This window comes from Prionailurus viverrinus, chromosome C1, assembly GCF_022837055.1.
Source record: "Prionailurus viverrinus isolate Anna chromosome C1, UM_Priviv_1.0, whole genome shotgun sequence".
NCBI classification, from domain to species: domain Eukaryota; kingdom Metazoa; phylum Chordata; class Mammalia; order Carnivora; family Felidae; genus Prionailurus; species Prionailurus viverrinus.
Genome location: NC_062568.1, coordinates 7,160,049 through 7,174,366, shown reverse-complemented (window position 1 = coordinate 7,174,366; position 14,318 = coordinate 7,160,049).

Genomic DNA, 14,318 nt, shown 5'->3' with positions numbered 1-14,318 from the left:
TCCCTGGGACCCAGACAGCTTCAGGCAGGTGCAGTCTGCACACAGGGCAGGCACACGTGTCTTCCTGCATTGACTTCTTTACAGCAAAAGTAAAATAGACCTTCACAAAGCTCCATACCCCGAGGGAAACCAGGTGAAGGGTCTCGCCAAGTTGGCAAGCCGATCTCACAATGCTGCTGTGTTGACAGATATCACCTCCCTGCACTATTCCCACTTTTCAGAGCAACAGTGAGAAACATTTGCAGCTTTTGGGAGAGTGAAAGCAATCGTCAACGCAGACACGGAAAGAGCAGGAAGACAGTTCAAGGGGCCATATCAGAGGACAACAGGGATTGGACACAATCAATCAGAGCTGGAGGAAAGGGGATGAAAATCTAGCACCAGGCACACCACGTGCCCTCTGAAGAGAAGGCAGAGGACGATGGTCTCTTGTATGCACCTTGATAGAGTGAGCATCCACGGAAACCAGCTGGGGGACTCAGCTGTTCTCCCTGTGTATGAGTGGAATTGTCTCTCCTTTCCTCCAATTTACTCAGAATTCTTTCGGTTGCAAGTGACAGAGGCTACAATTCACACTTGCTCAAGACTTAAAAAAAAAAAAGGAAAGAGAAGGAGAAAGATGAAGGAAATAGAGGGAAGAAGAGAGAAAAAGAGGTGGGAAAGAGAGAGGAAGGCAGAAACCTTATTCAACTGAAAAATCCAGAATTTAGTCACATTTGGGACAGAAATCATGTCAGTATGGCTCGGTTCTGTTCCCCTCCCTCCTCAGATCTGTTTCCTTTGCACTGGCACCACTTTCAACTAGACTATTCCTTCTGTATGGAAATTAGACTTTCAAGAATTATACTCTATATTCTTAACAACCTCCAGAAGCAAAAAGAATACTTTTTCTCAAATACTTCCCAGAAGACAAACAAGCAACACAAAAATCTGAACACTCCTTGGTTTGAATTGGCCCGGATAGGATCTCCTATGCAAATCTGGAGCTCCATTCACGCCAAATGGATGCAGAAAGGGCTCCCCAAGCAGGAAGAGGGTCCACTGGTACCCTAAAGGGAGGTGGACTCTAGAAATGCAAAAATCACAGAAAAAACTTCTGGTCGGATCACTGCAGTTTGAGGATGAGTTGACATGGAGAGCATAAAAGAAGTTGCCTTGGTTGTCTGTCCAGCTTCTCTTCTCTGTCTTTCAGTAGCAACACCATCTTTATTTGTGCAATACGGTTTAGTGGGACTGCTGATCATGGCACCCTGACCACAGGGTGAACATGTGACTCAAGTTAGCCAATCCAATCTGGTCTCCTGGGAAATGTAATCTTTAGTGCTGAGGTACAGAAGGTGGTTGGAGCTGAGTCTGCCAATGTAAAGGGATGGCCATGAGTGTTTGTTTCTAAGATATCCAAGGTACCTTAGAGGCTTTGGCTCCTGCCTTTTCAAAACGTCTAGATGCTCAAATTTTCCTTCAATTCTATGGTCTACTCAGTGTCCACTCATTGTTTTTTGGTTTGGTTTGATTGTGTTTTTTGCCACTTACATTAATCAAGGCCAGTTTCTGTTGAGTGCAGCCCCACTCAACTACCACTGAGCTAGCTGTATAGGCATGCATAGTTGTACACAGTATCTGAGATGTTGAAGACTGAAGGCACGTTTTTGTCAAATTCCATGTCCAGCCCTGAATGGAAATAATCCAATAATATGGTTGCTTCCTTGTAGAAGGAGGACGAGGAGAGTCTTTGGTCCCCAAATGTAAAGTATATTGACTGACCTCACAATTAGACTTGTGCTGTAAATTTCTTTTGATATATTTATTCCCTAGTGTGCTGAAAAGGAAACTTAAATAATCAGAAATAGGGCAAAGCCCTCAGTCTTTTTCTATTCATGTGATCATATACACATTAATTAGATGGAGTGTCTAATCTATGCCGAGTATTGGGAAAGGCACTGGAGTTGCCATCTTGGGCAAAAATAGACCAATCTTTAACTCAAGGGGCTTTACAGAGAGAGTCCAAAAAATTTTAAATCATGTACCTTATATTAGTTTCCTAACACTGCCATGATAAAGTACCACAACCTGGGTGGCTTAAAACCTCAGAAATCTGTTCTTTCACAGATCTGAAGCCAAGCTCCCTCTAAAGGTCCTAGGACAGAAACCTTCCTTGTCTTTCCAAGTTTCTGACATTTCTTGGGTTGTAAACACTTCATTCAGTCTTTAACCCTGTCTTCACATCATCTCCTCCTTGTGTGTTCCTGGTGCCCTCGTTTTTTAGATGGATAGCAGATATTGTATTTAGAGCCAACCCCAAATCTAGGATGATTTTAACTCAAGATCCTTAATTAATTACATCTGCCAAGGTCCTATCACCAAATAAGGTCACATTCTAAGGTTCCTGGTAGATAATGAATTTTTGGAAGACACTATTCAACCCACCACACAGCTTAATACACAATTAGAAACTAAATGAGACAAGGAAGGGAAAGAATATGATCTTACACAAGGATAAAAAAGACATGTGAGGTAGAATGTGGATATAGTAGATTTCAGTCGCTATGTAACAAACTGCCACAAACTTAGCTGTTTAAGACAGTATCCACTTAATATCTTAACCTTCGGTAGGTCAGAACTCAGGCACAGTGTGGTTGGATTCTCTACCCAGGATCTCAAGAACTAAAATCAAGGTGTTGGCCAGACTGAGTTTTTGTCCATAGCCTCTGGGGAACAATTGAATAATAAGCTCCATTCAGATGGTTAGAAGATATCTGTTCCTTGTGGTTGTAGGACTGAGGTTCATGTTTCCTTGCTGGCTGACAGCTGGGGACTATGCTTGACTCCTAGAGATTACCCACATCCCTGGTCACCGAGTCCCCTGCCTCTTCAAAGCAAGCAACAGAATATATTGTGTGTGTTGAAACTCTCATGATTCGAAGTTCTTTCTTTCAGGAGAACCCAGTCCCTTTTTAGGGTCTGCCAAATTTGGGGTAAGCTCACCAAAGTTAGGCTTTCCATTTTAAAGTCAACTTATTTGGGACATTAATCAGATTTGCAAAACCCTTTCACAGTAGTACCTAGATTAGTGTTTCTCTGAATAAATGGGGCAAGGAGTATATATACTGGAGGCGGATTTCTTTGGGACCATCTTAAAATTCTGCTATAACAGTGGGTCAAGGAAAACTTGCCTAAGGAACTCATCATGAATCTATGACCTAAAAGCTGCCCTAGATAGATGAGGAAAGAGAAGGATCATTATGGGGAGAATAAGAGTGAAAATCTGCTCTCATAAAACTGAGAGGAGGTCCACATGGCAAGAGGACAGAGAATCAGGTAAGAGGTACGGGTATATGGCCTGGGCCATATCATCCAGGGCCATGTAAGCCACAGAAAGACTTGAGTCCTACCCTCTGGAGGTGCACGTTATAGCCATAGGCTAAAAGAGAATCTTTCTTAACCATCTACAGAATTTGAAAATCTGAAAAAGGCCAAACCTGCAGGGATAATAGTCAAAATATTTACTAACTGATTAGGCAGGGTTACCAGCCTTGGGACTGGGCCACACTCCCTTCTGTAGACCCCACCTGCATTGCCATTAACCCTCTGGTTGCTATTTGTAGGGAGGTCCAAGGAAAGGGGACAGTAGAGGGCCCTTGGTAGAGTGAACACATAATTTATCACCCAAACTAAAATGGCTTTAAGAGTGATAAAAGGTACTCTATTAATAATACCAGGATAACAAATATGAATCAGGATTGTCCCGGACAAGCAGGAGTTATGGTCACTTCAGTGAGCAGGTGGGGGGAGACAGAGAGAGAGAGAATCTCAAGCAGGCTCCCTGCCATCAGTGCAGAGCCTGACGAGGGAGTCGATTCCATGAACTGTGAGATGGTGACTTGAGCCGAAATCAAGAGTCGGCTGCTTAACCAACTGAGCCACCCAGGTGCCCCTAAAAAGGAAATTCAAAAAAACGTATGTTAACAAAGTAAAGTCTTATCCATGCATATTGATTACATATTGGCACGACACACTCAGTCAATAGGCTTGAATTCGGTAACTAATCTAGCACTAACTGTCACTCTGGGATATTGTTCTCACACCCCAATTTCCCCTACTTTGAAAGTCAGTTTGCTGCTATTTGCCTTAAATTCATTCCATGTGAACTCCATTTAACTTGATTTATGTACAAGCATCTCTTTCTCAATGTGTAAATTGCAAAAATATTTCCCATGGCTGTCCAACGTGACAGCAGTGGGGAGAAATCCGACAAGACAAATACAAATTCTGGAAGGAACAATGGTGAGAATTGTGCTGAGGGATGCCCTGTCTTCAAGGTCTAAGGTGGTGTTTTTCCTAGAGCGTAAAGCCTGGACTGAGTCTTCGGTTCCTGTGCACAAAGGCCATTCTCTGTAGGAAGTCAGACAGCTGTCGCTTAGCTCTGCTCTAGGCAGAGAAGAGAAAATCTCCACGGATTCCACAGGGGAGCATTTCTCGCTCTTCGCCATTCATCAGCTTTTTACCCATTCCTTCTGAGGGGGCTCAATTCCTGCCATTCTTGGGAATTCTTGGCTCCTGAAACCAGCTGGTGGCTCTTTCTCTCTCAAGTTACAGATTTTATGTCTTTTGTGTGCATCACGTGGTGGGTTTTTTTTTTTTATCACATAACAGCCCTGTTCAATAAGTGCCTGTGTTTCATAGTGTCCCGATTTTGTGTGACTTCTCACAACCAAATCCTAGGGTATAACAAATTGAGCTAATCAGCTTGAGCCCCTCACTTTGGGAGGCCCTCGCTGCTCCTGGGACCAGGTGGCTAAAGTTTCACATGACAGGAATGCAGGGTCAGAGCTGTCGACTGGTTAGAAAACAGATTTGAGGCTGGTGTCCATGCAGTTGGTGAATCATAATGACCCTGAGGGCAGCAGCCCCGTCCACGTGTTCCATTAGGATACATACTCTTATATTCTTTTTGCCTGAAAACCTACCCTTGGAGTTCACCTTAACCTCAATATTTCTTAAAAAGCATGGGGAGACCAGGCTAGCTGTGGTCTACCCTGTGCCTGGAAGTCTTTAGAAATATCTCGAAGTATCATTGCAGCCTCTGTCCAAAGCAAGTGTTGGCAGAGTTTTTCTGTAAATGGACGGAGTGTAAATATTTTAGGCTCGCAGGCCATATGGTCTCTGTAGCGATTGCTTGACTCTGCCATTGTAGTGAGAAACTAATGAATGTGGCTCTCTCCAGTAAAACTTTATTGACAAAAACAGATGGTGAGCTGGATTTGACCCATGGGCCATGGTTGGCTGACCCCTGGTCTCAAGCTCAGTTTAACCCAGTGTCCTACCAATATGTAAGCACGTGAAAACTGCCTGATTCAGAAAAGCTTTAATTTTATATTTTCAAGCCCTTTTCTTTCCTTTCCTACATTAGTAACAACATATTTTACAGGGTGCTCATAAGTCTGGCCTCAAAGGGAAAAAAATGTATCCCTATTTATCCATAGTTCATACTTTCCTACATCTACCAACCTATATATTCTACCAAATATATATATATGTATATACATATATATATATATTTGGATCCATTTGAAAATGCAAACCTAAGTAGAGAAAATTGCAAGCTTTAAACATGTGTTGCATGCAGTGAGGGATGTAAACTCATTACTGCTGACCTGATTTGCCATGCGTGTGTTGAATAATCAGATGAAAATTTGTATGAATGAAAGCTTTGTTTTTGCTGTCTTTTTAATAGTAATTTTCTTATGATGCTGAACTTACAGGACAATCCAAACTTCTTTTCTATAGAAGCGGCTGGCATGGTTTCTAGATTTCCGTAAGTTCTTGTTACTAGATTATAATAGAGAAGCCTACGGTGGATCTTTACTGGACCTCCACGGTGTTGGAGAGCATTCTTAGCGTGAGTCTGAGAATCAGTGTAAGTGAATTGCTGACTTTGCACCAAACTCTCCAACAACTTGGTCTCTCTCTTTGTCAGCCTGAATAGCTAGAGATTCCTTGCCATGGAAGTGAAGAATTCCAGGATAGCTTTCCCGCACACTGTCTTCTTCATATGATATTGCCCTATTTGTTCTCTGCCACCCTTGACCTACATAGTTTGTCCTTTTACCTTTTCTTGCACCTCTCAACTCCCGTTTCTAGACTTTTCCCTCCCATATTACCCAGTTCCTGTGAGATGCCTTTCTCCCTACCCAACAGGACCGCCCCTCCACTTGGAGAGCTTCCCTCAAATATCTGACTGTCCTTTAGCCTTTTCATCATAACTATACATATGTTAAAATTCTCTGTATTAACAGTCAAGATTGGAATGGGACTTAAAGGGGGAAGAGTGGGAGCCTCTGAGCTATGTGTTGATGTAACAGTGAAAGAACCACACAGGGATTCCATTCGTCACTACATTTCTCACTAAACTAGCCCTCACTGTGGGGGCTGCTTAGTCCCAGGGTCAAAGGTAAGACATCCAAGTCACCCCTGCCTCCAACAATCCGTGCATATGTCTTCCTGCCAGTGAGCAGGCCAAGCACAGAACCTAAAATCAGCACAAACAGCACCTTCAAACACAAAGCACAAAGGCCAAAGATATTTTGAACTCCCTGAGGGTAAACGTGTTCCTGAGGTCAAATGGGTTTTCTTTTGAACATTGAAATTTAACGTTTTCTCAAAAGACATAGAAGAAGTTGTAATATGAAAAGAATTCCATAAATAAAGGTTATTAAAATGCCAGAAAATAGTCAAATGATAGTCATACAAAACAGAACCCTCGTTTAAATTTTAAAACAAGCCGCCTTCACCTTAATAGGAAAAACATGTGTTTGTTAAGCCCATGGGCCCAATTCTGCTTTCAATGAAAAACCAGAATTCCTGCTTATGTCAATGAAGTATGTGTGTGTGTGCGTGTGTGCGTGTGTGTGCGTGTGTGTGCGTGTGTGCGTGCGTGTGTGTGTGTGTGTGTGTATGTGTGTGTGTGAGATGGGTCTTTGAGGGTAATGATGGAGAATACAGGAGCAAGATAATGCTTCAGGGAAGTTTTGGAGCATGGAGTGAGGAGGACCAGCCTGTGTTCAGCCAGTACTCATCATACCAGTACGACCATATACCGGCTGTTGAAATCCAGTCTCCATTCTGATTGGTCAGTGTTCATGCATTACGGTCATAACATATTTTTTATGTCACACTCAAACAGGAGTCTCCTAAAATTTCTTAAGCACCCTGAAGCCTAATTTGTCTACCAGTTGAAATTTGCTAGAGGTCCCAAAAGAGACTTATTATTTAGAAAGTGGTCATAACACCATTTTATAGAGACTATTTCCCTTATTCTCTTTCTGAATCATATATCTGTTACCTTTTTCACGCTGTCACTTGTTATGGATCCAGAAAGAAACACTGCGTTTTGGATGTTTAAATGGCAATACCAAAAGTTTACTTGCATGAGATCAAGGAAGAAGACGTTTGGAGTAGATTCATTTTATATCATTTCATTTAGGTATTATTAATAGTTTTACATCAATTTAGGCAATGAAAGTTTACATTTTAAGAAAGTTAACTATTCTAAAAATGAGGACGAATATATATGCTGTCTTATATTTAGAGTTGATGTCACAAATATCCTAACTCTCTAAGTAGCTCAGTCAAAAAAAGGCAGGGCTTGATAGCTTAACATCATCAGATATTAGAAAGGCGAAGGATCCTCTAAGGCACAACAGGACTTAGGTCCGGGAACACAGTCGGTCCTTTCTCTCTCTAAATCTCTCTGCTGGGGGAGCCTCTGCTCTTATGCTTCTCCGCATGGTGGAGACATGACCACTCACAGCTCTGAGGTCACATGCTTACAGCCTTTGGCCAAAAAGCAAAAATGCCTTCTGTTTCCCAGCTTTAGTTTTCAATATCCAGGGTAAGGATGAATATTGGCCTGAATACGCTCTCATTTCTGGTGTTACGTTTGAAGAACACTAAAAAGACAGCTTTCTGTATTAATATGTAACATTTAACTATTATATCCATTAAGCCTCTTAACTTTGAAAGATCTGGATCCATTGGCAAATATTAGTGACTTATCCTTAAACAGTACAGTCCACTATAGTAGCTAAGGATGCAGAGGAATAGAAGACCTATCTGGAGAGGCAGGATACCAGAGGTTAAAGCAGGTGGCCCCTGGGACCAGACTTCCTGGGTTTGAGCCTTGCTTTGTTACTCGCTGGGTATCTGACTTTGGGATGGGAGCTTAACCAAGATGTTAGGTGATAATGCTAGTTACCCCAAAAAGGGGGCTGTAAGAACTAAATTGTAGATCAGTACTTGATACAGTAAGACATACATCAAAATTTCACACTGAGTTAATCTGCCTTTTATTACCCAATGCAGTGTTAAATCATCTGGTCTAAAGGGTTCCTGGGAGGTTCAGTCAGTTAAGCATCTGACTTTTGGTCTCGGCTCAGGTCATGATCTCACAGTTCATGAGATCGAGCCCCACATTAGGCTCTGTGCTGATGGTGCAGAGCCTGCTTGGGATTCTCTCTCTCCTTCTCTCTCTGCCCCTTCCCTGTGTGTGTTCTCTCTCTCTCTCTCTCTCTCTCTCTCTCTCTCTGTCTCTCTCTCTCTCTCAATAAATAAATAAGCTTAAAAAGAAATCATTTGGTCTAAAGGAGATAGCCAAAGGCAATAATAGTCCTCTCCAGGATAAAATTTAGCAATCCTTAGCAAGCATATAATGCCCATGGTGTTCTGAATCTGCCTCATTTCTCACTGCCCACCTCACATGACCACACCGGAATAGTGGCCCTTCTCTGAACCAGATCTTTGTTGACTCCAAGTCCCTGGGATTTTGGACCTAAATTTCCCTAGCCTGCCTTGTTCTTCTCTGCCCATTTTCCCCAAGCACATCTCTATGTATCTTTGAAGTCCTAGTTCTCGTGACTTCCTTTGGCTTCCCAAAGATATGTGGATTCCTTTCCCGGCTTTATCTGCCTCGAATATAACAACTGTCATCTTGTATTTTAATTGTTTAAAAAAAATTGTTTTATTCTGCTAGAATGTGAAAAGAGGCAGTGTCTCATTTAATTTCCATTTTATTTCTAGAGCCAATAATGACCAGAATATAGTAGCTTTCAATAAAAGCTGTTGAATAAAGGGGGAGATTCATTTTCTTTTATCTCAAACTTCACTGCATTGAAGCATAAAAAGTGATGGCATTTTTCCCAGATAGGAAAAATATCACAAGACCGTTGGGCCCAAGTTCACTTGAGCACAAAGGTGTCACTGGGCAACAGATGTCATCATGCAGTTACCCTCTCAAAATCATAGCCCTTTCTAGCAGTTCACTTCTAAGGGCTTAGTGCATAATCCCACCAGTCCTAAAGGTAATACACTCTTTCATCCAAGAGGAATTTCCCTCTTTGTTTTAATAAGTGCGATCAGCTCCCTGGAAACATTTGCAAATCCCAATCAGAAAGAGAGCTCATTACAGCACACAAACAAACTGCCACATGCTTGATATCACGTGTCGTACAAAAAAAAAATATTATAGGGCTGACCGGCTCAAACATCTCTGCAGTAATATCTCCAACAGATGCCAAGAACCTTTCCTCTTTTCATAATGTGATTTAGATGAATATGTCATATTATTCCTCAGGGCAAAAAACCAAAAAACGTTTAAAACTTCCAAAAGATGGATGTATATGTGTGTGTTCTTAGGAAGACATAGATATATGTGTATGCCTATCTTGCATACAACAATTTTTAGGAAAAAAATGAATGATACTTTGACACGCCTACAGCTCCTTGCTGGGTTTGTTGTTTGTTGGGGGCTTTCTATGTCTAAGTTATGTTATGAGTTCTTAACCGTTTTATCCGACTTAAACTCTTTGAGAATTCTGAAAAGTGGGCGTTTTTATCCCCGTTTCATGTAATGGGAAACTAAAGCTTGGATCATTTAAATAACAAGTCGAGGGTTATACATCAAGTAAGACATAGAGAGCAGATTCGAATCTGGTCTCCTCTCACTTCAAATCCCTTTAGCTCTACATTTTCAAATTATTTTCACATACATCTCATTGGAACCTTTCAATAACGATGTGAGGCAGAAACAAGAGACAAGATATAATTCTGTCTGAATGCACATGCACACGCACACACACATAAGACAGAATACTAGAGTTTGATGGACTTAAATGCTCAAGATTTGATTTGAACCCAGAACTTTCGACTCCAAACATATATCGGCTTTACTAACTACTTAAAAAAATTACACTTTCTTTTATAACAAAATCTATATTAAATGAAACTAATATCTACAGTAGCAGGTATTTTTTTATTCCTTTAGGCCATCTATGAGGTCATCATCCTCCCTACGTCCAAGATATATGCCTAGCTTCTAGGAAAGGGTACCTCCTAATGCAGACTTGGAGAACATCAGCTTGCCTTGAAGCTAGAGCACAGATACAAGATCTAGCCTCCTCCAATCACATGCACCTTTCCTGAACTTTGAATCTTGAGATAGAAAGACAAGAAAACAGGGTCCACCTAGAATCCATTGTGGCTGGCCAGACAATGGGGGTGGTGATGCAGAAGAATCATCACCTGCATCAGTACTGAGGGACGGAAGCTCCCTGGCTACCCTGACTGTGTCCCCTAGTGACAGTTTATGTGTACTTCTGGGGCATAGTTTGCAGTATTGTTCCTGGTTGCATCCCCCAAAACAGTTCTCTGATCCTCTTAGAGATTTGAGGAGCTGCCACTGATTTCCTAATACATTTCTCTACTATTTAAATTAGTGTGTTTTTGTTGCATGCAGTTAATTACACTATACAATGCACCCACCACTGGTGTAAGTGATAGACTTTTTTTTTCTGGGGGTCATATTTTATTACTTAAACAGGTGTAATTTCTGCAGTTACATATAGTTCAGAGCATTTTTTTTTAGTAAAGAAAATGCTTGTGTCACAAGGAACTCTACAAGCTAGGAGGAGAAAGGAATTAACATACCATGAAACAACTAACTCTTATTCAATCTTACAGATCTTCTGCAGATGTTTAATACACCTGTCCTTCATTCCTTTCGTAACTTTTTCCTGAAAAATATTTTATTTCTGTGGGGAAAACTTTAGGCATGAAATGACTGGAATGACTACAGGGTTTTTTGACATCCTGAAAAAATAACTAAAACCAAGACTATTTTGAAGTTAGCAGTAACATTCAGTCACCCTCCGGGATATCTGTTTCCTTAATCTTCTACCTTCAAAAATGTGACCTGTGATCATCTGCTTTTTATATATGGGTATGTGCTCCTTTGATATTAATGTTTAACCATCTTGAGGGATGCACTCCAGTTGGAAATCTGGAATTTTCTCTTTTGATGTTTTTACGAGTTTTTATTAGAAGCAGTATTTCCCAGACTGTCCTGGCTGAGAAAAGCATCATTACAATAATTTGGCAATAAAATTTAAATATTTCATGAAGGAAATCAATCTTTATTTTGTTAATGAACAGCAACATAGATATTGTTTTCTTTAATGAATGATTTAGTTAGGAAGCTTCTGGAAATGTCACTCACTATGAATGACTTTTATTGTCCTTGATATTTTAGCCTCAAATCTTGGATGATTAGATTTTTGTTTGTCTGTTGTGTTCTGTTTTGTTTTGTTTTGTTTAGGAAGTTAAGGAAAAGAATGAGAAAAGAACCAAAAGGGAAGGAAGATATGCCAGTCAGAACAGCATCAATATACTTCCTCTTAAATGATGCCACCAGTGGTCCTAGGAGAGTTTCTGTTCATCTTTTGGCTAGACTCTAATATCTGCAAGACCTACCTTGTTCCACCATCTTGCAAATCTATATCATACCTCCCTCTTCCTGTTCACAGGATGGCTGACTTTGTTCTTCCAGCTTCCTGGTTTTCTTCTTTTCCATGGCTTATATAAATCAAATGAATCTCCTGGTACCTTAACAGCCGCACTCAGCTTAGGGACCCACATTCTCCTCCACTTCTTTTCGAGAGAGACAACTATTTATACATTCTTTGCTCAACACAAGTTTCCCCTCCCTCCACCGTGAGCCAAGAACTATATACTAAGTGTCCAATATTTGATGGTGAACAAAATGGACAGGGTCTTTTACGGAAGTTACAATACAATGAAAAAGACAACTGTTAAGTAAAATAATATATAAACAATTACATCAATACGGATACCTGCTATGAAGGGAAAGAGCAAGACACAGAAGAAATGTTGGAAAAGGTAGAGTCACAGAGGAAGCTTAATTGACATTGGAAGATTAATGAAGACCTATCAGAAGAGATCAAACTTAAGCTAACCTCCAAATGACGAGAAAGCCAGCCAAGTTGTGAGTTCGCAGAGGTGAAGGTCTGTGTCGGGCCAAGAGGTTGATGCTTGGGAATTAAAATAAGCCCAGTGGCTAGAGCAGCAAATTAAAGGTCAGTCCACACTGATGTTCTAGTGTAAAGCCGGGGACATACCACGTAGGGCCTGGTAGACCAAAGTTAGAAGTATAAAATAATGCAAAATTTAATAGGAAGCTACAGAAGGACTTTGAGCAAGCAAGGGATATTATCTAATTACTATTTAAAGACTACCCATCATGTAGAGAATGCATATTGAGAAGAGCTGATTTATCTGTGAACTTCAAATTTGGTAGGTATTATGCAAAAGTCTACCCACTGGGAGAATTTCTCTTCCTTGATTGTCCCTCAGGGCCACCCATGCAGCAGGTGGTAATGCTGATGCCAGAATATCACATATAGTCAGCTTAAATGAGGCTCTTTTTCTTTCCACTGTCATTTGTTCATAGGAAACTGCTCTTGAGGCCGTAATAGTATTTTGAGAGAGAAGTACCAGTATGGTAGAAGGAGGCACCGTGGGTATATTAGCCACTTTGTGCCATCAGGACGTGCTTGGATCCAGGCCTGTGAATTCAACTTCATGGGATGGGGGGAGTGCCCAAGGGAACACTTGATGTCATGGCTCAGCCAATCAGATGAGGCTGAATTGATGATGGAGACACTGTGCCTGGATAGCACAGTTATCATATGTTTAGTCTCTACGAGGTTGCAATAACAAGTTAGGGTCCCCTCCTAAAAATAAAAAATTGCTTGTGGAGAAAATATGCCTTTGCTCGAAAACTATGGAGTTTTCCATCAGCTCATACAGCAAAGCTATCTTCCACAGATATCTGTCAGATAGGTAAGGCCACTGCTATGATAAATAATATCCAATTCTTACTAGTTATATGCCATAAAGATTTATATTTTTTGTCCCATGTGTATAAGTCAATGGAGGCAGTGAGGGAAATATCTTGTGCTCTAAGCTCTTCCCATGTTGTGATTCCTAGAGGTCCTCAGAGACCTCCCCCATTGAGACAGGCTCTAGGGAAAGGGACTTGGAGAGAGTTTTGTGGAATAGACCCATAAGTGACATATATCATCCCTATCAATCCTATTGGGTAGAACTCAATCATTGGAGTTAGATGTGGACCTAACCATAGGAAGACTGGAAAATGTAGCCTGGACATGTGACCAGGAAGAGAAAATGTATATGGATGAGTGCTATTCGCTATTTGGCAAATATTTGAGCCCATTAGATCCAATGAGTTTTAAGGGATTGGTGACAACATGTTGATTGGGTTCTAACTACATTGTTCTTTATATCCAATTTTGAGCTTTTCCAAGTCAAAACACATCATTTTATCAAGGTTCTATTTGTAATAATGAGCAAAGGCTGCAAATTGCTGACAGAACCACATACAGAATAAGATCTTTCCTTGGGCCCAGGGTTCTGTTGGCACAAAAACAGTTATACATCAGAGTTCCATTCCAAATCTTTAGACCATCCAATGCCATTATCTGTCACATCCTTGCCATTGTTGGCTTCTATCCAAAATTCAAGTCTTTTGTTCTCCATTCCCTGCCAAGCTCTCATGTAAACCCCATTTCATTCAACTCATCATCCCTTTGAGTCTCTCTTTACAAAAGCTTTTTAGGATGCCCTCTGGAATGCACGTTCAAGTGTAAACTCTATTTCTATCATCACCCTCAATTGGTTCACAAAAGGTTCCCTCTACCTAAAACCATCCCTAAGTTCACATTTCCCTCTATTATTTCCTTAAGGTAAAAGTTTTTTTCCCTTTAAGACTTCTCCCACTTGCTTTCAGTCAACTCAAGTAGAAGCTGCACGTTCTCCAACTCCATGTTCCCACAAGGTTAAGAGGACAGAGCAGGTGTGGAGAGCAGGAGTGTGTAGGAATTATTCAGTAATTTCTTGTTGCCCATTGTTACTTATATAGCATTACAAATCTGACCCCCTACAGTGAC